The 22,706-nt window shown below is 39.3% G+C and overlaps 1 protein-coding gene across 1 annotated transcript in view; it reads left to right on the top strand.

Moving 5' to 3' along the window:
* PLCH1 (phospholipase C eta 1) overlaps positions 1 to 22,706 on the top strand; it is a 210,221-nt gene that overhangs the window by 57,637 nt on the left and 129,878 nt on the right. The gene's annotated exons all lie outside the window — the stretch shown is intronic.

The raw sequence follows: 22,706 nt of genomic DNA on the forward strand, positions 1-22,706 counted from the left end.
TGATATTCTCTATTGATTTTCTTCTATGGTAGATGAGGTATTAGCCCTCTAGTAGCATCCCCACATCTCTTTCAGTTACTTTATTGGTTGGCTATCTTTGTAACTTTAACAATTCACTTAACTTTTTTTCCTACTCTGCCAAATAGAAATACTCTACCTATGACCATAGTACTCCCTTTACCCATCCTTTCTCTCACTTGTCTCTCTAACTTCTCATCATTACTCCTTCCATGTTTCAATCATAGGTTGATTTTAAAAGTTTAATATCAATAAGCAAAGTTTACATACTATGACTGCATAAAATTATGTTATTATGACTATATAAATGTTCACCAGAGCAAGTAATCACCTAATTTAATTTTTAATTGCTTAATTTTAATTAAGGGTACGGGTTCAGAACATGGTATCTGAAGAAAAGGTTGGATTCTGGAGATTTCTATACCAGATGATGGCATCAAATTCACTAGAAAAAACTGAGTACCTAAAAGTAATTTTGACAACTAGCAATCTTCATCAGAACTCAGTGAGATGACCATAGTTGTTATCTCAACTTTGGGGATGATGAATCTCAGGTAAAGAAAGAAAAATAACTTGCCCTAGATCATACTATAGTTTTGTAATTAGTAGAGCTGACATTTGATCCTGTGAGCAGACTTTGGAGCCTGGACTTGCAGTGAGTCATGTTCTCTTTCTTAGCCATACTGTTACTTACTTGGAGTTGGTAATATAAATAGGCAAGAAACAATTGATTGTCTTCTCTGTTTAAAAGAAAAACAAAAAGCATTACCATTTCTATAAAGACATCTTAATTTAACTTCTGCTTTCTGCATATGCTGTTCCCTTGAGTAAATAGACTTGCAAGTGAGTACTTATTGATTAAGAGACAAAAGACTTGTGAGGCAGATAAACAGGGTTTGGTGTAAGAAAGCAGTGGGGTAAGAATGCTTAGGGTGGAGCCAGATCATGCAAAGGTTTTTAATTTATTTTTAAGTTTTTTTTTTACCTCATGTTTACTTATTTGTTTATTGAGAGAGAGTCCTTGCGAGGGAGGAGCACAGAGAGAGAGGGAGAGAGAGAATCCCAAGTAGGCTCCATCCTGTCTGCACAGAGCCCAACACGAGGTTTGATCTCATCAACTGTGTGATCATGACCTGAGCTGAAATCGAGTGAGACTAGCCACCCAGGTTCCCCTAAGCAAGGCTTTTAATATCCCCCTGAGGAGTTTGGGTTGGATCTAATGAAGAAGGAAAGAAGATGATAAGCTTTGGATTTGACAGGTGATATAAAAGTGGTATTTTAGGGAAAAAGACTGGTATTTTAAGGAAAAAAAGTGGTATTTTGGGGAAAAAAATCCTGTGAAGGATTGATAAAGGGTCCTGCAATCTACTTGAGAAATTGGTTCAGGCGTATTAAGACCATGAACCCTAGTCATTGAGGTTTTGACAAACAATCCATTACTATCTCTAATTACTTGTCAACAACACAGAAGCTATCATGAGTGAGCTAGAGTTTCTTCAGCCATCTCTTTGAAGAAAGGTAAATGATTGTTTCTATTGATCTGTTTAAAGAGTAAGTCATGGTTGTAGATGTGTGTAATATAAGGTTTTCATCTAATTCAGCGACTTGTTGCTTCTTGCTTTTTAAAATCAATGTCAGTACTGTCTGGTTTTCCAGGTAACATGTGAAAAGAAAACTTGACATATACAGCCAGGGGTCTGAGGCCCCCCCTTCCCCCAAATGCAGATAGGAAATCAGAAGAGAAGGGACAAAATAAGACCCCTTTAAAGGACAGTTGTGTTACTCTCTTTTATAGTTTCTCTTTGCACGTTTTTTCTCTCATGTCTAAATTCATTCGTCATTATTTGCCTGTTTCTTATTCTTTATTTTGTATGCCCAAAATTATACCTGCTGACAGTTTTTAAGAAACCAAGCAATATTGATTTATATTGAGTTCTAAGTAAAATTTCCCCTTGCCTTTCTCACTCCTCAGGTGTAACCACAGTTGATTCTTTTTCACATCTGGACTTACATTCTTCCAGGAGTGTGCATACTTGTGTGGACACACATACAGAGGAGCCACACCATAGTTCAGGTCTCATAGGGAATTACATTTTTATGTGCTCAACAAGGACAATGAAAAACATAAATTGCGTGGGCCATTTCATAACCTACCTTCCTATTGCTACTTGTTGATCCCCCATATGAACACAAGATAGGACTTCAGCCTGGACTTAGTCACTGAATGCCTCTTATACTGTGAGCAGTCTATTGGTGTTGAGGTTTTTTGTTTAAAAGATATTTTTAAATGTTTATTTATTTTTTTTTTGAGAGAGAGAGAGAGACAGAGCATGAGCAAGGGAGGGGCAAAGAGGAAGGGAGACACAGAATCTGAAGCAGGCTCCAGGCTCTGAGCTGTCAGCACAGAGCCTGATGAGGAGCTCAAAACTACAAACCACGAGATCATGACCTGAGCTGAAGTCGGACACTTAACCGACTGAGTCACACAGGTGCTCCCTGGGCACTCAGTCTTACACTGGTTGTGATCAGTCTTCCACAAAGTCCTCCTTTTAGTTTCTAACCTTCCTTGCCTTAGTTTTCTTATTTCCTTTCTCTTTTCACAGAAGTAAAATTTAGAATATATTTATTTATAAAGCCACATGTGAGTCCATGAAGATAAGGATCCATGGTTGGTATTACTTTGGCTCTGATGTATATTAGCTGTTAAGATGCTGGAGCAGTTGTCTGCCATTTATGTTGGGCTAGGGGATCTTTCTAGGATGGCTTCCACGATTTTTCTTGTTCAAATTCAGAAGAGTATCATTAAGAACAAACCCAAAGTTGGGGAGCCTACTTCAGATTCTGTGTCTCCCTCTCTCTCTGCCCCTCCCCCGCTTGCACTCTCTTTCTCAAATATAAGTAAACATAAACAAAAATAAGAACAAATCCAAAGCAACACAAATCACAAATATTGGCAGGTCTGGCAAAAGCCCTGAAGATCATAGAGAATGACAAACTGATGATTTCTAAAGTTGTCAATGATCAGTGGAAATAATGCCGTGGGACCTGGCTAACATTCTGTTTCTATTCAGTGGGTGGATATCACCCTTACTTGAAGACAGAGTTCAGTTTTGGTCACTGCATTTATTTTTTTTTCAACGTTTTTTTTTTTTTTTTATTTATTTTTGGGACAGAGAGAGACAGAGCATGAACGGGGGAGGGGCAGAGAGAGGGGGAGACACAGAATCGGAAACAGGCTCCAGGCTCCGAGCCATCAGCCCAGAGCCTGACGCGGGGCTCGAACCCACGGACCGTGAGATCGTGACCTGGCTGAAGTCAGACACTTAACCGACTGCGCCACCCAGGCGCCCCTTTGGTCACTGCATTTAAAGAGGGTGGTGGAGAAAGTGGCATATGATAATGAGTAGCAACAGAATGGAAAATGGGTCCTTTCCATAGGAACAGGTCAAGTTTAAGGGGCTGGATATAACATTTCTTGGTTGAACCACCCAGTTTTATAATTCTGTTGCTCCTAGTTATTGCTTTACTTTTTCTATTTTTTTCTTCTTTTGACTAATATGTGTTTTTATTCCATTCCATTGCTTTATTGTGCTACTTTATTTTGTTTTGTTTTAGAGAAAGAGTGTGCATACATGAGTGGGGAAGGGGCAGAAGGGGAGAGAATCTCAAGCAGGTTCCACGCTCAGCATGGAGCCTGACGCAGGGCTCAGTCCCTCGACCTTGAGATCATGACCTGAGCTGAAATTGAGAGTATGGCACTTAACCAACTGAGCCACCCAGGCGCCCCTGTTCTTTTTTTTTTTTTTTTTTTTTTTAATTTTTTAACATTTATTTATTTTTGAGACAGAGAGAGACAGAGCATGAATGGGGGAGGGGCAGAGAGAGAGGGAGACACAGAATCGGAAGCAGGCTCCAGGTTCTGAGCCATCAGCTCAGAGCCCGACGCGGGGCTCGAACTCACGGACCTCGAGATCGTGACCTGAGCTGAAGTCGGACGCTCAACCGACTGAGCCACCCAGGCGCCCCAGGCGCCCCTGTTCTACTTCTTTATCCTATACTCATTTATTATTGTTTTTTGGATGCAATTTTAAGTTGACACTTCTTTGTTCAATTTCTTTAATTTCTCATTTACTCAGCACTTAATTTATTTTCTTGTATTTTATTCATATTGCTATAATCTTCCCCCATTCTCACACACAACCTGTTCTGTTTTTTACTTTATCATTTCTTTGTTTCCTTGTATCCCCAGTGACAAAAGAGGGACGCTGGTATCAGGGTGAGCTTCAGAAGTTCTAATCCAGGGTTTATTCACTGCTTTGGTACAGTGGGGGGCACAATATGGAATCTGGAGTAAAATAGCAGGAGACAACTAAAAGTTCTAATGACAGGGGCTCCTGGGTGGCTCAGTCGGTTAAGCGTCCGACTTCGGCTCAGGCTCAGGTCATGGTCTCGCCGTTCAGAGTTCAAGCCCCGCGATGGGCTCTGTGCTGACAGCTCGGAGCCTGGAGCCTGCTTCGGATTCCGTGTCTCCCTCTCTCTCTGCCCCTAACTCACTTGCATTCTGTCTCTGTCTCTCTCAAAAATAAATAAACATTAAAAAAAAAGTTCTAATGATAGCTTAATATTTTAGGTAATCACCTGGGTCAACTTTTCTGGCCCTCATTTTCCTCATTTAAAAAATACTGATTCTTTGCCTTTCAAAGAACTGCAAAGATTAACGAGATGATGAGTGTGACAAGTCTTGCCCAGTGGTTGGTACATAAGCCTTAATTAAATGTTGTATCTTTCCCTTAATCACACATACCTGCTCATTTTAGTATCTGTGACACACACACACACACACACACACACACACACACACACACACCCCTTTCTCTCTGGATTGATAACCTATATCAGTTTTCTTTTTGTCTTTTCCTCTGATTCCTGTATACTTACTCTTTTTGCCTAGTTACTACATACTCAAAACCAAAGTCAAATGTATGACAAAGATGCAAAATAAAAACATCAGGAAACAATAAATTAAATAAATCCTTAGTTGATTTTAATTAGCAAGACAGATTATTTAGAGTACGTAAATGTGGAAACACATTACCCACTCAATTCTGATAATCACAGCTTACCCACAATACTTCATATCTCCTAAGAAGAACTAATATTTAATCATTTGTTTTAACTTCTTTCATGCTGTTTTTCAAATCAAAAAGTCGCTCGGCTTCTAATCACTTAGACAATTGCATAAATTAAGCAAACTGTCCCTTTACCAAAGATAACTTCCTAGTGTTATGTGTTTAGGATTTCCCACAGGCTGGAGGGTTTTTTTTAATGTTTATTTATTTTTGAGAGAGACAGAGACAGAATGCGAGTCGGTTGGGGCAGAGAGAGGGAGACACAGAATCTGAAACAGGCTCCAGGCTCTGAGCTGTCAGCACAGAGCCCAACGCGGGGCTCGAACCCATGAGCTGCGAGATCATGACCTGAGCCATGACGCTCAACTGACTGAGCCACCTAGACACCCCTGGAGAGGATGTTTTAAAAAATACAAGAAGAGGGCTTGTTTATCTGTGTTTCAAAAATTAAAAAAATGAGATACGGTTTGTTTTTACCTTACCTGACAGGCAAAGGATTAAAAAACAAACAAAAAACCCCAGATATGTAGTATCAGCAGAGGAATGTGAAAATGGGCACTTTTCTATACTGCCAGTAGGAATTTGAATTAGTGTTTCTGGATGGCAGTTTGACAGTAAACAGACCCTTTGGCTTGGTGGTTTTACTTTCAGAAGCTACTCCTTTAAAAGTACTTGCACATTTGGACAATGATCGGGTGATAGGAATGTTTATTGAAGTTATTTTTTTTTTTTTGTAATAGCAAGAAAAGGTGAACAACCTAAATGTACACTAGTAGATAGGTTTTATTTTTAATTTATTTTTATTTTTTTATTTTTTAGGAGAGAGAGTACATGAGCAGGGGAGAGGGGCAGGGGGGAAGGGAGGGAGAGAGAGAGACATTCCCAAACAGACTCATACTGTCAGTGCAGAGCCCTGTGCAGGGCTTGATCCCACAACACTGGCACCATGACCTGAGCTGAAACTGAGAGTTGGACACCCAAACAACTGAGCTACCCAGGTGCCCCAGTAGATAGTTTTTTCCTTAATGCCTAAGTGTATGTGCATAAAAAAGGTAAAGTAAGCTCAAAAGTTTATGCCTTGGACTAGTAGTACCAGTTATCTTTGACTATAGTATTCTGTATGATTTTCTTCATACTTCTTTGTGCATTTATAATTAACTTATATTACATTAATAAAAGATAAAAATCAAATCTGGTTAAAAATCTGGCTACATAGAAAAAAACCAAACCACTCTTTTGCTGGCTCCCAGCTGTGCTCTGGTTAGGCCAGTGCTATTCTGAGACCCTAGAGGTGGTCTCACTGCTTCCAGCCTCTTCCTCTGGTTCAGTGTCTAATTGCTGTCTTTTGTTCTTTTCCTTCAGTGTCGTCCTTTCCCACCGTTTATCTTTTCTGCCTCTCCTTCCACAGCCTTGCTAGTTTACTATCAAACCATTTAGAACAATTTGTTCTTTCTTGAAGGCATCCTTTGTTTTTCTTGATATTTCCCTTGTCAGAAATATGATCTCTTCTGCCTCATTAGCACGGTAAACTCATCTTCTATGCCTCAGCTGTATTAGTTAAGGCAGTACTAGCTATTGTAACATTATTAAATCTGTGTATTTCTGGGGCTTAACACACATTTCTTGCTGCTTTCACAGGTGTTCCTGGATGAGTGGCTCTCTTCCAGGTGGTGATTCAGGGGCTCAGGCTCCTTCTATTTTGTGGTTCTGCTGTTGTCAACATATGACTCACAAGGTTACCTGAGGTGTGTCTCCTCTCCAGGCAACTGAAACAGGAAAACAAAATAGACAGTCCTGTGCAGATTTTTATGAGAAAGTTTTTAATGGGCAGTGCCTAAATTCTATTGGCTAGAGCCTAAGCACATGGCCAGACCTAACCACAAAGGATCCTGGGAAGTGTAGTCTGGTGTGTGCCCTGGAGGAAGAGGAAATGAATTTTGGTGAACATAGTAATTGCTGCCTATTAGGCAGAAGCTTAAATCCTAGTTCCAGCCCTGGCTGTGTGTTGGTATGAAGATTAAATTTTGAGGCATCAGACATGAAATAGCTTCATGAACTCTGAAATATTATACAGATACAAGAAAGACAACTTCATGAATACAGATCTCACTGTTTTGCCTTTTTAAAAAAGTGTACCTGACATGTAGATTAGACCAGTAATTGGCAAACTATACCCTGTGGGCCAGACCTGGCCAAATGCCTACTTTTGTAAATAAAGCTTTATTGGAACACAGCCATGCTCAATAGTTTATGTATATTATAAGGCTGCTTTTGCACTACATGCAAAGTTGGTTGAATGCCACAGAGACTGTATGGCCTGCAGAACCTAAAATGTTTACCATCTGGCTCTTTACAAAGTTTGCCAACCTTTGGACTAGACTGTGAGTGTCTGAGGTCTTATTCATTTGTGTTTAGTAGTGTCTGAGATGTAGCAGATGCTCAGGGAATCTTTACTGAGGGGTTGAAATCTCTTTTTAGAGCTCTGTAGTTCAAAAATTATGCAGCTGGAAGGCAGTTTCAGGAGGAGAGATGCCTCTCCACTAAAGTGGATGAACACTGTAGGTTCCTTTGCACTCTTTGAATAGCTAAATGGCCACGATAATCAGGCACCCTGAGTTCAGTCCCAGCTGAATCCCCTCTACTGTGCTGCCTTTGCCAGGTTCTTTTCTAAACATAAGTAAATGCCCCTTCTCATCATTATAATTGGAACAGTCACCAAACAGTCATCATTATAGCACATCACTATTCAACTCATTATGGTTGGCAAATATTAAACAAATGATTATTGCAGGGAGTAAAGGGCAGAGTAATGGACAGTTGACTAAGAAATGCTTTCATATTGTAAGTGCACTGTCTTCATTAATGTTTGTTTCTGCTTATTACATAGACTGGCTTTTGCTAGCTTGAAGATATAACAGCCTGAACAATGGCAGTGCAAATTTGATGGTAACTCTTTTTCTCTAATGATCGGCAAAATAAGAGTTTCTCTCAGCCAATCAATACAAATTCAACATTTAACATGTAGAGGTATAAAGCTAGATGATTGAGGGGAAGTTTATTGAGCTAACATTTATTGATGCTTGGTAGCTATTATGCGTCATGCACTGTACCTGGTTCCAAAGATGGTCAGGTAAATAAGCCCATTGTCCCTGCTTGAGGCATGTGTAGCTTAGTGACAGAAGATACAAAAAGGATGGGCACATATCTCCTTACCTTTGAGAGACAGGGAGAATTTTGCTGGGAGTTACTTTTATAGATAGTTAATATCTGGAGTAGCAGTCTCTTTAACTGTAATAATCAGGAGGTTGAATACTTTGGCTGGTTTATGGAAAGTAAGGAAGAAGGGCAGAACAAGAGAGAGAATAAGGGAACAAAAGGTTTGAGCAGTTGGTTAATGATAGAACTGGGTCAAGATTTACTTTTCCATGCGTATTCTTAGTTACCCAAATCTGACCAAAGGCACTTGCCTAAATTGATTAAATCACATGTTATGAAAGAGGTGTTTTTGCAGCTATGTTTAGTACACACAAACTTGTAGCTTTCTCTTTCATCTTTTTGTTTGGAGCAGTTGGATTTTAAAAGGATGCCAAAACACAAGGTATATACTTAGAAAATCTTTGTAGAATTTAGCTGTTCAGGTATATTGCTCTAAGAAATTTGCAGAACAGGGACAATGTCCTACACGGAGTCCATGCTCAATAATTGTTTATTGATAAAATATTTCGAGTTTTGCAGTTGGAATGAAAGATTTACTATCCCTTTTAGTTACAAAAAAAGGGAGAAAGAAATATATAACATAGATGATCAATGAGCGGCGCCTGGGTGGCTCGGTTGGTTAAGTGTCCGATTTCAGCCCAGGTCATGATCTCGCGGTTTGTGAGTTTAAGCTCCACATTGGGCTGACAGCAGAGCCTGCTTCGGATCCTCTGTCCCCTCTCTCTGCCCCCCGCCCTTTTTTCAAAAATAAACAAACATATAAAAAATTTAAAAAAGCAATGAATAGTTCAGAGTTCTCACTGGGGTGGAGATATTTGGTTGCAATGCATTCTTTTTTCTTTCTGGCCTCCTACTTTGCCTAGTCTCAGGATTATCATAAAAGGTTTTAGATTATGGCAGTAGTTCCTCTAATTCTGGTGAATGTCTATATCTTAAGCTTATCTAAACAGTACTTTTAAGGTCTTTATTGAACTACACAGGTGATAGGCCCCCCAGCTGGCATATGGAGGATGACAGCTCCAATTTGGGTCAGCTGGTAGGCTTTCTCTATAAATTCTGCTGATTCACTGAGGGGACCATCCTCCCCTGTTCTTCAACATGCCATTGTTCATGTGGCATTATGTTTGAAAACTGCAGGCAGATAGGGATTTGGGCTATATGGAATGTTCTGCAGAGCACATCAGACCTGTGTTATTTGGTAAATTTCATATGAAATTGAATTACCTCTGAAGTCACCCTAGGGGAGCCACTCATTCTAAGGTAACATAGGAAAAAGAGAATTGTCAATTTGTTTTCCAAGAAGTGATTTTTTTTTTTAAAAAGGAGCATGTTGATTTTCTTTAAATAATGTAAAATCCAAATGCACAATGAGACAAAACTCATGAGACTAATATGGGAAAATAAGTAGAAAAATTATTTTAGCCACCCAGCCTCACCACTAGACTCCTGCAGTAGTTGAAATAATTTAGCTAAAGTTCAGGTGCAGCTGCAGTTAAGAGTACCTCTGATATTAGGAGAGAATATATGTTTCTTGGGGACAGAAACAGTATATTTTCCTTCATAAATCTCTACATTCTTTAGTATAGTGTTGTGTACACGGCAGGTTTCTAGGGGCTCAACTATTGAAAAAGCCTTATAGGATGAGGCCTGCTATCACTGGCTGGGAATAGCCTTGGAGTTTTCTGCTGCAATGCTAATTTCAGATGCCTTTAGTTTCTGCAACATTCTTAAGAATTTCAGAATTTGTGCCAAGAGCCAGCTTGGAGAGACAATAGGTCGCTAAAAGTGGCTGTTGACTTCTGAAAAGAACAATAGTTTACCCAAAAATGGTGTGTTCAGATGGCCACAGGTCTGCACTTTTAAGAAAAGTCTGACTTTTGGGACGCCTGGGTGGATCAGTCGGTTAAGCATCTGACTCTTGGTTTGGGCTCAGGTCATGATCTCGCAGTTCATGAGTTCAAGCCCCACATCAGGCTCTACGCTGACAGTGCAGTGCCTGCTTGGGATTCTCTCTCCCTCTCTCTCTCCCTCTCTCTCTCCCTCTCCTGCATGTGCATGTGTTCCCTCTCCCTCTCAAAATAAATAAATGAACTTAACAAAAAAAATTCTGACTTTTGATTGTGTTCAGCCTATAGGCCCTGAGGACCATGACACAGAGTGGGCAGCACCTTCATCAGGTGTGGGTGCTTTCTTGAAGGATCCATACATTCTAGAAGATTTCTGGCTCCCCCATCCATGGGTATAGGTAATGAAGCGAAGAAATGCTTTCCATGTTAAGTAAGTCACATAGTAGGCCCTTGGCATACCAGTGTCAAATGAAGCAGAAGGGTCTTTCCTCTAATGGTTGACTGATGTTTGAAAGGGATTAGGTGTGAATAACACCTCACCCCTGGCTGGTGCTGAGGAGCAGTAAAAGAATATTCTGCAGTTTAAAAAATTTTTTTAAATTTATTTTTGAAGGAGAGAGACAGAGCATGAGTGGGGGAGGAGCAGAGAGAGAGGGAGACACAGAATTCGAAGCAGGCTCCAGGCTCTGTGCTGTCAGCACAGAGCCTGACGTGGGGCTTGAACCCATGGACCGTGAGATCATGACCTGAGCCAAAGTTGGACGCTCAACTGACTGAGCCACCCAGACGCCCCAGAATATTCTGCAGTTTAGAGCTCCAGAGGGCTCCTTGGTTCTTCAGATGTATCCCTTGTTACCCTGACAGACTAGGAACTTCAATGGCTTGTGCCCAGTGTCCTTCACGGGCTTCAGTTCCATTGCTTCCTGATGCTTCAAAGAAGCTGGGGCGTCTTGGTTTCCAGTGATGGGTGGGTGGTGATGGGCTCCACACATTTCCAAATGGTGCTGATGGGATAGCTACAGAGACAGTTTGGATGTTGCCGTTCAGTGTGGTACTGCTTCTTTGAGCTTTAACTCATGACAAGTAGATAAGTTGATTCTGTGGTCTGCTGGGTAAAAGAAGCTGGGGCGTCTTGGTTTCCAGTGATGGGTGGGTGGTGATGGGCTCCACACATTTCCAAATGGTGCTGATGGGATAGCTACAGAGACAGTTTGGATGTTGCCGTTCAGTGTGGTACTGCTTCTTTGAGCTTTAACTCATGACAAGTAGATAAGTTGATTCTGTGGTCTGCTGGGTAATTATGTGTTCTAAGTAAGATTAACTTCTTAATTACTTCTGAAGGAGAAGCTGTAATATTGAACTGTGATTGCTTTTGGCAGGCAGCCAGAGAGAAAGCATAATTAAATGTGTGACTAGTTCTTTCCATCTATGAAAGGCATACTTCTAGGTAGGATTATTCAACCATTGGAGCAAGCCAGACTGAAGTAGATGCATCAAAGATAAATAGAGATTAACTTAATAGAAACAAACTTCTTTATTTAGAAAAATTTTTTTTTAAATGTTTTATTTATTTGAGAGAGAGAGAGAGAGAGGCAGAGGCAGAGAGAGAGAGGGGAACAGAGAATCCCAAGCAGACCCCATACTAACAGCAGAGAGCCCAATGCGGGGCTCGAACTCAGGAACCATAGGAACATGACCTGAGATGAAGTCAGATGCTTAACTGGTGAGCCACCCAGATGCCCCAGAAACAAGCGTCTTTGTTTTATTTATTTATTTATTTATTTATTTATTTATTTATTTATTTATAATTTTTTAAAAAATGTTTATTTTTGAAAGAGAGAGAGAATGAGCTGGGGAGGGGGCACAGACGGAGATACAGAATCCAAAGCAGGCTCCAGGCTCTGAGCTGTCAGCACAGAGCCCCATGCGGGGTGTGAACCCATGAACCATGAGATCATGACCTGAGCCAAAATCAGACGTTTAACTGACTGAGCCACCCAGGTGCCCCCAGACTTCTTTAAAATCAAGTTTTAGGGGCATCTGGGTGGCTCAGTCAATTAAGCATCTGACTTCAGCTCCTGTCACGATCTCACGGTTTGTGAGTTTAAGCCCCATGTTGGGCTCTGTGCTGTCAGTTCAGAGCCTGGACCTTGTTTTGGATTCTGTGTCTCCCTCTGTCTCTGCCCCTCCCCTACTCACCTCTGTCTCTCAAAAGAATGAATAAAAGTTAAAGAAAAAATAAAAAAAATCAAGTTTTATTTTTTTATTTGTATTTAAATTTTTTAAATGTTTATTTTTGAGAGAGAGAGAGAGAGAGAGAGAGAGAGCACAAGCGGGGGAGGGGCAGAGAGAGAAAGGGAAAGAGAGAATCCCAAGCAGGTTCCGCACTGTCAGCACAGAGCCAGATGTAGGGCTCTATCTCATGAACTGTGAGATCATGACCTGAGCCGAAATCAAGAGCTGGATGCTTAACTGACTGAGCCACCCAGGTGCCCCTCAAGTTTTATTTTTTATTTTTTTATTTTTTAAATTAAAAAAAAATTTTTTTTAAACGTTTATTTATTTTTGAGACAGAGAGAGACAGAGCATGAACGGGGGAGGGGCAGAGAGAGAGGGAGACACAGAATTGGAAGCAGGCTCCAGGCTCTGAGCCATCAGCCCAGAGCCGTCGCGGGTCTCGAACTCACGGACCGTGAGATCGTGACCTGAGCTGAAGTCGGACGCCCAACCGACTGAGCCACCCAGGCGCCCCAAGTTTTATTTTTTATAGCATTTTCTTTACTAAATTATTTTGTCCTTTACTGATAAACCTTAAGGAGTAAATAATGGGAAATGATAGGGAATATCTTACCTTTTTCTCAAAAGTATGGTTTCACATATTATAATTTAATAAATATTTTCGAAATAATATAAGGGAGGAAAGTTTCAGTTTCCTAGCACCCTTTTAGGTTCTCTGGCTGGGGCTCTGTGAGTTGGATGGACAAAAGGCAGAATGATAAGAAAAAGCATTCAAATTTATTTAATATAAGTTTTATATGACACAAGAGCGTTCATAAGGAATTGAAGACCTGAAGAAATAGTTAAGTCTGAATGTTTTTATACTAGGTTTGGTGAAGAGTAAAAAAAAAAAAAAAAAAAAAAAAAAAAAAAAAAAAAAAAAAAAAAATGTTTTAGGACAAAAGGGTATGAGCTAAGAGTAGTAAACTGTGGGAAACTGAACACTGGCTCTGTGTTTGGATTTCTCTTGGCCTCCCTGTCTTCACAGGTAAGGATGCTCCTTATAAGGAGGTTAAGGAAGGGTACCTCTCACAAGAGAGTATTACGTATGACCTATTTCAGAGGAAAAGGAAGAATACAGAGAATTCTTCCTGTATCTGCTATTTCAAATATTCAATATGCCAAGGTGTCATATTTTGAGGTAGTATATTCTGACTCCATTAATATTATTATTGTAAAGTTAAACTGAGTTCTAACTCTTGTTTCTTCTAATTCTTTACATGTGCTAATCAGTACTCAGCTGAAGGCTGAAAGGGGACCCTCTCGAAATCTCCAGAGGGCTCTCTCTAGGCAGTTCTCTCCTCTCCTGTAATCTGTCCTGTGAACTCTACCTAGCTTGGTCTCCTGGGACTCCCAACTTTGTCTTCTCAACCCAGAGAGACAGTCAAGCTGTTCCTGGGTTACCCCTTTCTAAGTCTAGAAAATCTCCCCAGGCAGTAAGCTGGAGTAACCATTCAACTCACTCCATTTGATTCCCAACTCTTAGGGATTACTGTTCTTCATGGTCTGTGATGGGGTTCAAGACATGCTACCTCAGAATATGGCACCGTGGCATGTCGAATATTTTAAGCCAAAGGAATTTGAGAAATGGCATGTACAGGAAGGACTTTCTGATCTTCCCCTGTAGCAGGTCATAAAACCCAAGAAGGACTCTCCCCCCACAGCTTTATTGAGATAGAATTGACATGTAACATTGCGTAAGTTTGAAGTGTATAGTGTGTTTTATTTGGTACATTTACATGTTGTGAAATGATGGCCACCCTCAAATCAGCTCCATCATGTCAAATACTTACCATTTATTTTTTTGTGGTGAGAACTTTTCAGGTGTACTCTCCTCACAGCTTTCAGGTATATTAATATAGTATTGTTAGCTATAATCACCATGCTGTATATTAGATCCTTAGAACTTCTTCATCTTAGAACTGATTTATAATTTGTAATTTATAATTTATACCCTTTTACTAACATCTCCCTGTTTTCCCCCATTCCTCAGCCTCTGGCAACCACTATTCTGTCTCTGTGAGTTCAGCTTTTTTAAGATTCCACATATAAGTGATGTCACTTGTCTTTGATTTATATCACTTAGCATAATGCCTTCAAGTTTCATTCATGTTGTCATAAATGGCAGGATTCGCTTCTTTTTCATGGCTGAATAGTAAATATTCCATTATATGTATATATGTATGTATATATGTGTATGTATATGTATACCACATCTTTATTGTTGATGGACACTTAGCTTATTTCCATGTATTGGCTGTTTCAAATAATGCTTCAACGAACATAAGAGTGCAGATATCTCTTTGAGATCCTGTTTCCATTTCCTTTGTATATGTTCCCAGAAGTGGGATTGCCGGATCATATGGTAATTCTATTTTGAATTTTTTGTGGAACTTCCATACCGTTTTCTATAGTTGCTGTAGAATTTACATTCACGAACAGTGCACAAAAGTTGCCCTTTTCCTGCATCCTTGCCAGCACTTGTTATTGCTTGACTCTTTGGTGATAGCCATTCTATTAGGTGTGAAGTGATGCCTCATTATGGTTTGGATTTGAGTTTCTCTGATGATTAGTGATAGCAAGCATCTTTTCATGTACCTGGTAGCCAAATATTTGTATGTCATCTATGGAAAAGTGTCTATTCTGGTCTTGTGCCCATTTTTTTTACCAGGTTGTTTGTTGTTGCTATTGAGTTACGTGAGTTTTTTTTTTAAATATATTTTGAATATTAACCCCTTATCAGATGTATGTTTTGCAAGTGTTTTTTCCCGTTCCTTCGGTTGTGTTTTCATTTGTTGATTGTTTCTTTTGCTGTGCAGAAACTGTGTCATTTGATGTCATACCACTTATTAATTTTTGCTTTTCTTGCTGTGTTTTTGGTGTTATATCCAAAGTATCCTTCTGAGGGCCAGAGTCACAGAACCTTATCCCTGTACTTTTTTTTTTATAGGAGTTTATGATTTCAGTTCTTATGTTTAAATCTTAATCTTTTTTGAATTAATTTTTGTGTGTGGTGTAAGACAGGGGTCCAATATTACTCTGCATGTGGTTATCTAGTTTTTTCAGTATCATTTATTAAAGAGAGTATCCTTTCCTCATTGAATAATCTTGGCTCCCTTGTCAAATATTAGTTGACTATATATGCAGTGGATTTATTTCTGGGTTCTCAGTTCTGTTCCATTGGTCTGTGTGTCTGGTTGTCTGATTGTGTTGGCTAATGCCTCCTCTAATATCATGTTATGTAGAGATAATGGGTATCCTTGGCTCATTCCAGACTTTAGCAGTATGATTCGAGTGTTTCCTTATTAAATAAGATGTTAGCTTTGTGACTGAGGGATACACACACACAACACACATGGAAATATCCTTTAATTTCTATTTTATTGTGTGGTTTTTTTAAATCAGGAAAGGTATTATTTTGGGGAAGGGACTTTATTTATTTATTTTGAGATAGATAGATAGATAGATAGATAGATAGATAGAGGGAGGCAGAGAGAGAGGGAAAGAAAGAATCCCAAACAGGCTCCGTGCTCCCAGAGCAGAATGCAATGTGGGGCTCAAACTCACAGACCAGGAGATCATGACCTGAGCCGAGATGGTGTTGGATGCTTAACTGACTTAGTCACCCAGGTGCCCCAGAAATGGTTTGTTTTCTCCCTCCCTCCCTCTGTTCTTTCTTTTCATCCTTCCTTCCTTCCTTCCTTCCTTCCTTCCTTCCAGAAACATTTATTTTATTTTTTTAATTTATTTTTTAATTTTACATCCAACTTAGCATATACTGCAACAATGATTTCAGGAGTAGATTCCTTAGTGCCCCTTACCCATTTAGCCCATCCCCACTCCCACAACCCTTCCAGTAACCCTTGTTTGTTTTCTGTATTTAAGAGTCTCTTATGTTTTGTCCCCCTCCCTGTTTTTATATTATTTTTGCTTCCCTTCCCTTATGTCCATCTGTTTTATATCTTAAAGTCTTCCTATGAGTGAAGTCATATGATATTTGTCTTTCTCTAATTTCGCTTAGCATAATACCCTCTAGTTCCATCCACATAGTTGCAGATGGAAAGATTTCATTCTTTTTGATTGCCAAATAATACTCCATTGTATATATATACCATATCTTCTTTATCCATTCATCCATCGATGGATGTCTGGGCCTTTTCCATACTTTGGCTATTGTTGATAGTGCTGCTATAAACATTGGGGTGCATGTGTCCCTTTGAAACAGCATACCTGTATCCCTTGGATAAATACCTAGTAGTGTAATTGCTGGGTCATAGGGTAGTTCTATTTTTAGTTTTTTGATGAACCTCCATACTGTTTTCCAGAGTGGCTACACCAATTTGCAAAGAATGGTATTCTGTGAATGCCCTGAATGCCATTTTATAAGTGAGGTTTGTCTGTAGTTATTCTTTGTGCAATCTATTATGAAGTCAAGTTAGGTATCAGTATTATAGCTGCTACATAAAACAAATTTGGCAACAGCTTATGATTCTTTTTCTATGTTCTGGAATAATTAAGTAGCATAGAGGTTACAAATTATTTGAAGATTTGGTAGAACTTCTGTCATAAAGCCACATAGGTCTGGTGCTTCTTTTGGGGGGTAGTTTTTATCTGAGGTAATAATTTTCTCTATTCTATGAAAATTGATATTTGAGTTACTATCTGCATTGGAATCAAATTAGGGAAAGTGCATCTTTTTTGGAGAGTATCCCTTTAATCTAGGTTTTCAAATTTATTTGTTTAGAGTTAATGAAAGATTGTCTTTTGGTATTAAGCATATCTTCTGTTTCAATATTCTTTACTCTTTATAATTTTCTTATTTTACTTATGCTATGTCATTTTTTTCTTGAGTATATTTGCTAGTAAGGGTTTTGGTCTCTTGTTTTTTTTTTCCTCTCTTGAAGAATCTGCATTTTATTTATTTACTCTTTTAAAAAGTGTATTTATTTTGAGAGAGACAGACAGCATGAGTGGGGGGAGGGACAGAGAGAGGGAGAGAGAGAATCCCAAGCAGGGTCCACACTGTCAACATAGAGCCCGATGCAGGGCTTGAACTCCCTAAACTGAGAGATCATGACCTGTGCCGAAACCAAGAGCCAGATGCTTAAGCAACTGAGCCACCCAGGCACCCCAACGAATCTGCATTTTAAAGTTTATTTAGTAATCTTACTCTTTTGTATAAAAAAAAGTCTTTGTTTCCTTTCTGTTTTCTTCGGTTCACTAGCCTTTTAGAAGGTAGCTTTTCTTTCCAGAAGAGATTTTTGTTTGTTTCAACCACTTCTAGGATTCCAGTGTCCCCTTCTATTTTCTACGTGGTTGATGTCTAATTCTGAGGTTGGCTATGTTGGGTTATTTATCTTATTACTTATATGTAAATTGAAATTCACGATTTTATCTAACTCCTAGTTATTCTCTGGGTGTGGGTTATGGATGGTTTTTCTTGCTTTCCTTTGGTGGGTGTATGGACAGATCTGGATTCAGGTAGTTTCTATTATCTGTAAGGATGCTGGAAGATTGACTCGGTAAAAGATCGATTCCGTAAAATAAAGTGGTGCAACTGAGAAATATTGACTAATGGGGAATTCTTAGATAGATAGATCTAAGAAGACCTTTATATGAGGTGACTTTTGAGTAGAGGCCTAAATAAAGTGAGGAAGTGAGCCATATAACAGCTAAAGGCAGAATGTTCCAGGAAGAGGATACAGTAACTGCAAAGGCCTTATGGCAGGGTAAGCAAGGATGCCAGGGCGGTGGAAGTAAAGTCAATGATAGAAAAAATAGTAGCACATGGAGTCAGAGAAGTAGTCAGACCATGCAGTTTCAATTTTTTTTCTAATGGTAATTGGAAGTTATTGCAGGGTTTTAAGGGGGAAGTGATAATGTCCTCTTTAGAGAGACCTCTTAGACTGTACCAGAGAAGATGGGCTTATGGCTTAGGAAAAACAGAGAAACTAGTTATGATGTTATTGCATGAGATGGTGGACTGGACTGGAGTGGTAACTGGGAGGTTATGAGAAGTGGTCAGATTTTTAAGTGTTGGCTTGATGGGATGTCCTGATTGGTTGGATATGGGATGTACAAGAGAAGTATTCAGGATAAATGAGGTGATGCTGATGTCATTTCCTGAGACGGAAAGGCATGATTGAAAAGCATTTTTTTGTTGTGGTGCTTGTGGTATATGTGTGTGTGTGTGTGTGTGTGTGTGTGTGTGAGAGAGAGAGAGAGAGAGAGACAAGAATTCTTCCTCGGCATGTTAAGGTTGACATTTCTAGATGGAGATGTTGATAGACAGTTTGAATGCTTGGTTCTGGATCTCAAGGGAGAGGGCATAGCTTTGTAGATACACATTTTAGAATCATGAGTATATATAAGATCATGATACTTGCTAAGATCACTAAAGAATAAATGAAAGGTCACAGACTGAGTCGTGGTTTTCCCCAGACTTGAGAGCCCAGGGAAAGGATCATCCAGCAAGGGAAACCAAGGAGGATTGGAGAAACACCAAAGGAATAGCATATCCCAGGAGTCATGGGAAGAAAGCTTTTCAAGGAGAAGGATGTGATCAGCTGGGTCAAATGCCACTGCAGAGTTGAGAACAATGAATGTTGAGAAATGATCATGGGATTGGCAACTTGGAGGTCATGAACATGTCTGATCATCATGGTTTGAGTGGGGACTTGAGGATGCAAGACTGGTTGGGATGGATTAAAGAGAAAGGGGGAGGGAAAGAAATAGAGAGATACAACTGTTTTGAGGATTTTTTTCCCTAAAGATATGTAGACACATGGGGTGGTCACTAGAAAGGGATGTTGGGTCAAGGGGTGGAATTTTTTAAAGGGACTTTTTATAGAGTATTTGAAGACTATTACAAATGATCTAGTAGAAAGAAAACAAATTGATGATGCAGGAGAGAGAGGAAGCAGTACAGGTGGACATAGATAACATGGCAGTGGAATGAGGAATTTCTCTACCTGTTTCCACTGTTAGTGAAATTAGAAGCAAAGTTATTAGTTGAGAGTGGGAAGGGTACTGGAGATCTCAAGAGAGGAGCTTTGTTGAAGTCATTTTAGAGTGTGATGTAATAAACTGAGAAGGGAAAGGAAGGCCCATTGGGAAGTGAGGACACAAATTTAAAAATGAGCCTTATTCCTGTATTTTGTTCTAGCCAATTGCATGTAGGCACAGAGAAGGTGGGGAATAGGAAATGACTTTGGTGAGGGAGAGTGGGATGAAGGAGCTGGATGTTTATGCAAGGCTGCGGAACCAATGCTGTGTAAGGAGGGCTATGGGATAAGACATTTAAAAAAAAAAAAAAGTCAATGATTTGCAATTCTTGATGGGGTTGAATAATAGGATCTTTACCAGAGAAGAGGGAGAGGGAGAGAGAGAGAGAGAGAGAGAAAAAAAAAAAAAAAAAGAAAAAAGAAAACGAAATCAGTGGTAGCAGTCTAGTGGAAAGCTTGAAGTGAAGATTCTAGGAATTATACAGTTAGTGGTAATTGTATAATTAGAGTCTAGGTGGGACCATTGAAGTAGGAGGCTGAGGTAGGGGAGTGACAAGATTACTGGAAGTGAAGAGATCCAGGAACTAAAGAGTATGGGTGCATCATCCAATACTAAGTCAATGTTACCTGGAATGATTGCAGGAGTAGAAGTTGGTACAGAAATCAAGAGATGAAAGAGAATACTTGGGGGGTGGTTCACAACTGTAGGAGGGTAGGTAGCAGGTGGTATAGGCACAGACATGTGCTTTGTTTTTAGGTGTGCGTTTGGGGCAGGGGTCATGGTCTGAAAGCAGCAGTGAGGAGGAGAAGTAAATGAGATAAAAGGACTTAAAGATCTTCCTGCTTATAATAAGCGCTTTATAAATGGTAGTTGATACCTAGTAATAAATGGTGAATAAATGATCTTGAACATGTAAAGCTATCTTCAAAGCGAGCTCAGAAAATGTGAAAGTGTTCAACAGGGTCCCAAACAAAAAACAACTCTCTCCCTCACCAACCTGAAGGGGAATTGTGGTGTCCTATAACGTAATGTGGATTTGTCCTGCTGACTCAAAAGAATGCTGGCTGATAATAATCTTAGTCTAGTGATCTCTGCTATGCTGGTTTCTTTGTGTGCATTAGATAAATGATGCTGTGCAAATGCAGATTAATAGCAATCTATGAAATAATCAGATGTAAGAAGTTTAATGGGGTGCTTTTTAGTTTAAATGTTATGCTGTTTGAGGGATCTAGCAGCATGAGTGATTAAAGTTAACTGCCTCCCTATTGCCCAAACTTTCCTGGAATGCTTGGAAAAATAAGAGTTAGGGTTAGATGTAAAGTCAAATCAATGCTAACCTCTAACTTGGACTTTGCCCTGGCTTCCTGCTCATTTAGAATGATTTGATCATTATGTTCACTGAGAAAGTCAAATTAATAAGTTTGTTCTGCATGGTTAACTGCATGGGTCCAAAGGCTCTGAGGCATAACATATATTTTTAGAGATTCCTGAAGGGAGGAAAGCCTAGAAAGTTAGGACTTAAAAATGGTGACCAACAGATATTCGTGTTTCCTTCTAGTTTATCCTAGGGAATATTGATCATTTCCAAGGATTTGGATTTAGAAATAGTACATCTGAGAAGATAATTGGAACATTTAATCTGCCTGTCAGCAACAGTGGAAGAAGAAAGCAGAGATTTCTTTTATTAATGTTTCATGTGAGATCAGCTGGTAAGGTAATTTCATATTGAAACTGAGAGCGATTGAGAAGTAAAGTGAGTAATAATTGAGGATGTTTACTCAGTGTTATAGTTTACTTGCTGAAGGACATTAAGTTCCAGAAGTTTTTCCATATTAAGATATTCTTATTAGCTTAAAAATTATTAATATGTGGTTGTCACTGGAAATTTTAAGAATGCGGAAGTATATGGTGTAAAATGTAAATGCCCTCTTTTGGGATATGTTCCTCCACTCTCCTGCTTGCTGTTCTACCCTTTGTACATATTCATGACAGTTTGGTGTATGTCTTTTCCTAACTTTTACCCTATGCGCATGCAAACATACTTTACCTTAACACTAAAAATGTATCTTATTATACATTCTGTTCAATTAATTGAATTGGATTCTTTAAAATTTTTGTAAAGTTTATTTATTTTGAGAGAGATGAAGACAGTGCAAGTGGGGGAGGGGCAGGGAGAGGGAGAGAGAGAATCCCAAGCAGGCTGTCACTGCAGAGCCTGATGCAGGGCTTAAACTCATGAACCATGGGATCATGACCTGAGCCAAAACCAAGGGTCAAATGCTTAACCAACCAGCCACCCAGGCACCCCTGGTTTTGCTTTATTTTCTTCTCTTTTGCATTACACACACACACACACACACACACACACACACACACACACACACACTGTTTATATTTATTCATATTGTTATTTACCCATCTGTCCCATTCCTTTTAACAGCTGTATTTTCAATATTATGTTGTACCATATTTTAAGTAACTAGGTCTCTGTTGACCGTTGTTTGTTTTTTGTTCTTACAATCACACCATAACAGATACTCATTTACATATGCCTTTGTACCCTTGTGCAGTGTGTAAATGCCAAGAACTGAACTTGCAATTTTGAAAAATAGGAAAATTTGGATGTGGCTAAAGCTCTCCAGTGGATGAGAATGCCTGTTTACCCACACTCTAGCTAACACTGCATGATGTCAGCCTTTTAAATCCAGGCAACAATAGGATATCATGGTTTTAAGCTACATTTCTTGAATCGCTAACAGTGTTAGCATCTTCCTTAGCTAACATTGTAAGATGTTAGCATCTTTTCATGTTCATAGTAATTTTCTCTTCTCCATATTGTCTAAAGTCTGTAACCATTTTTATGTCAGTTTACCTTTTTCCTTTTTTTTATGTTTATTTATTTTGAGAGAGTGGGACAGTGCCAGAGAGGTGGGGAGAGAGAGAATCCCAAGCAGGCTCCTCACTGTCTCTATGGAGCCTCATGTGGGGCTCGAACTCATGAACCATGAGATCATGACCTGAGCCAGTCGGATGCTTAACCTACTGAGCCACCCAGGCTCCCCTCCATTAATCTTTTTCTTATTGATTTGTAAGAGCTCACTGAATATGAGGCAAATGCAGTTCTGTCACATGAACTGGAAATATATGTACCCATTTCTTTCAGTTTCTTTATTTTATTTTATTTATGTTAAAAATTTTAAAAATATTTATTTAT

The sequence above is a fragment of the Panthera tigris genome, chromosome C2 (assembly GCF_018350195.1).
Source record: "Panthera tigris isolate Pti1 chromosome C2, P.tigris_Pti1_mat1.1, whole genome shotgun sequence".
Taxonomy (NCBI): domain Eukaryota; kingdom Metazoa; phylum Chordata; class Mammalia; order Carnivora; family Felidae; genus Panthera; species Panthera tigris.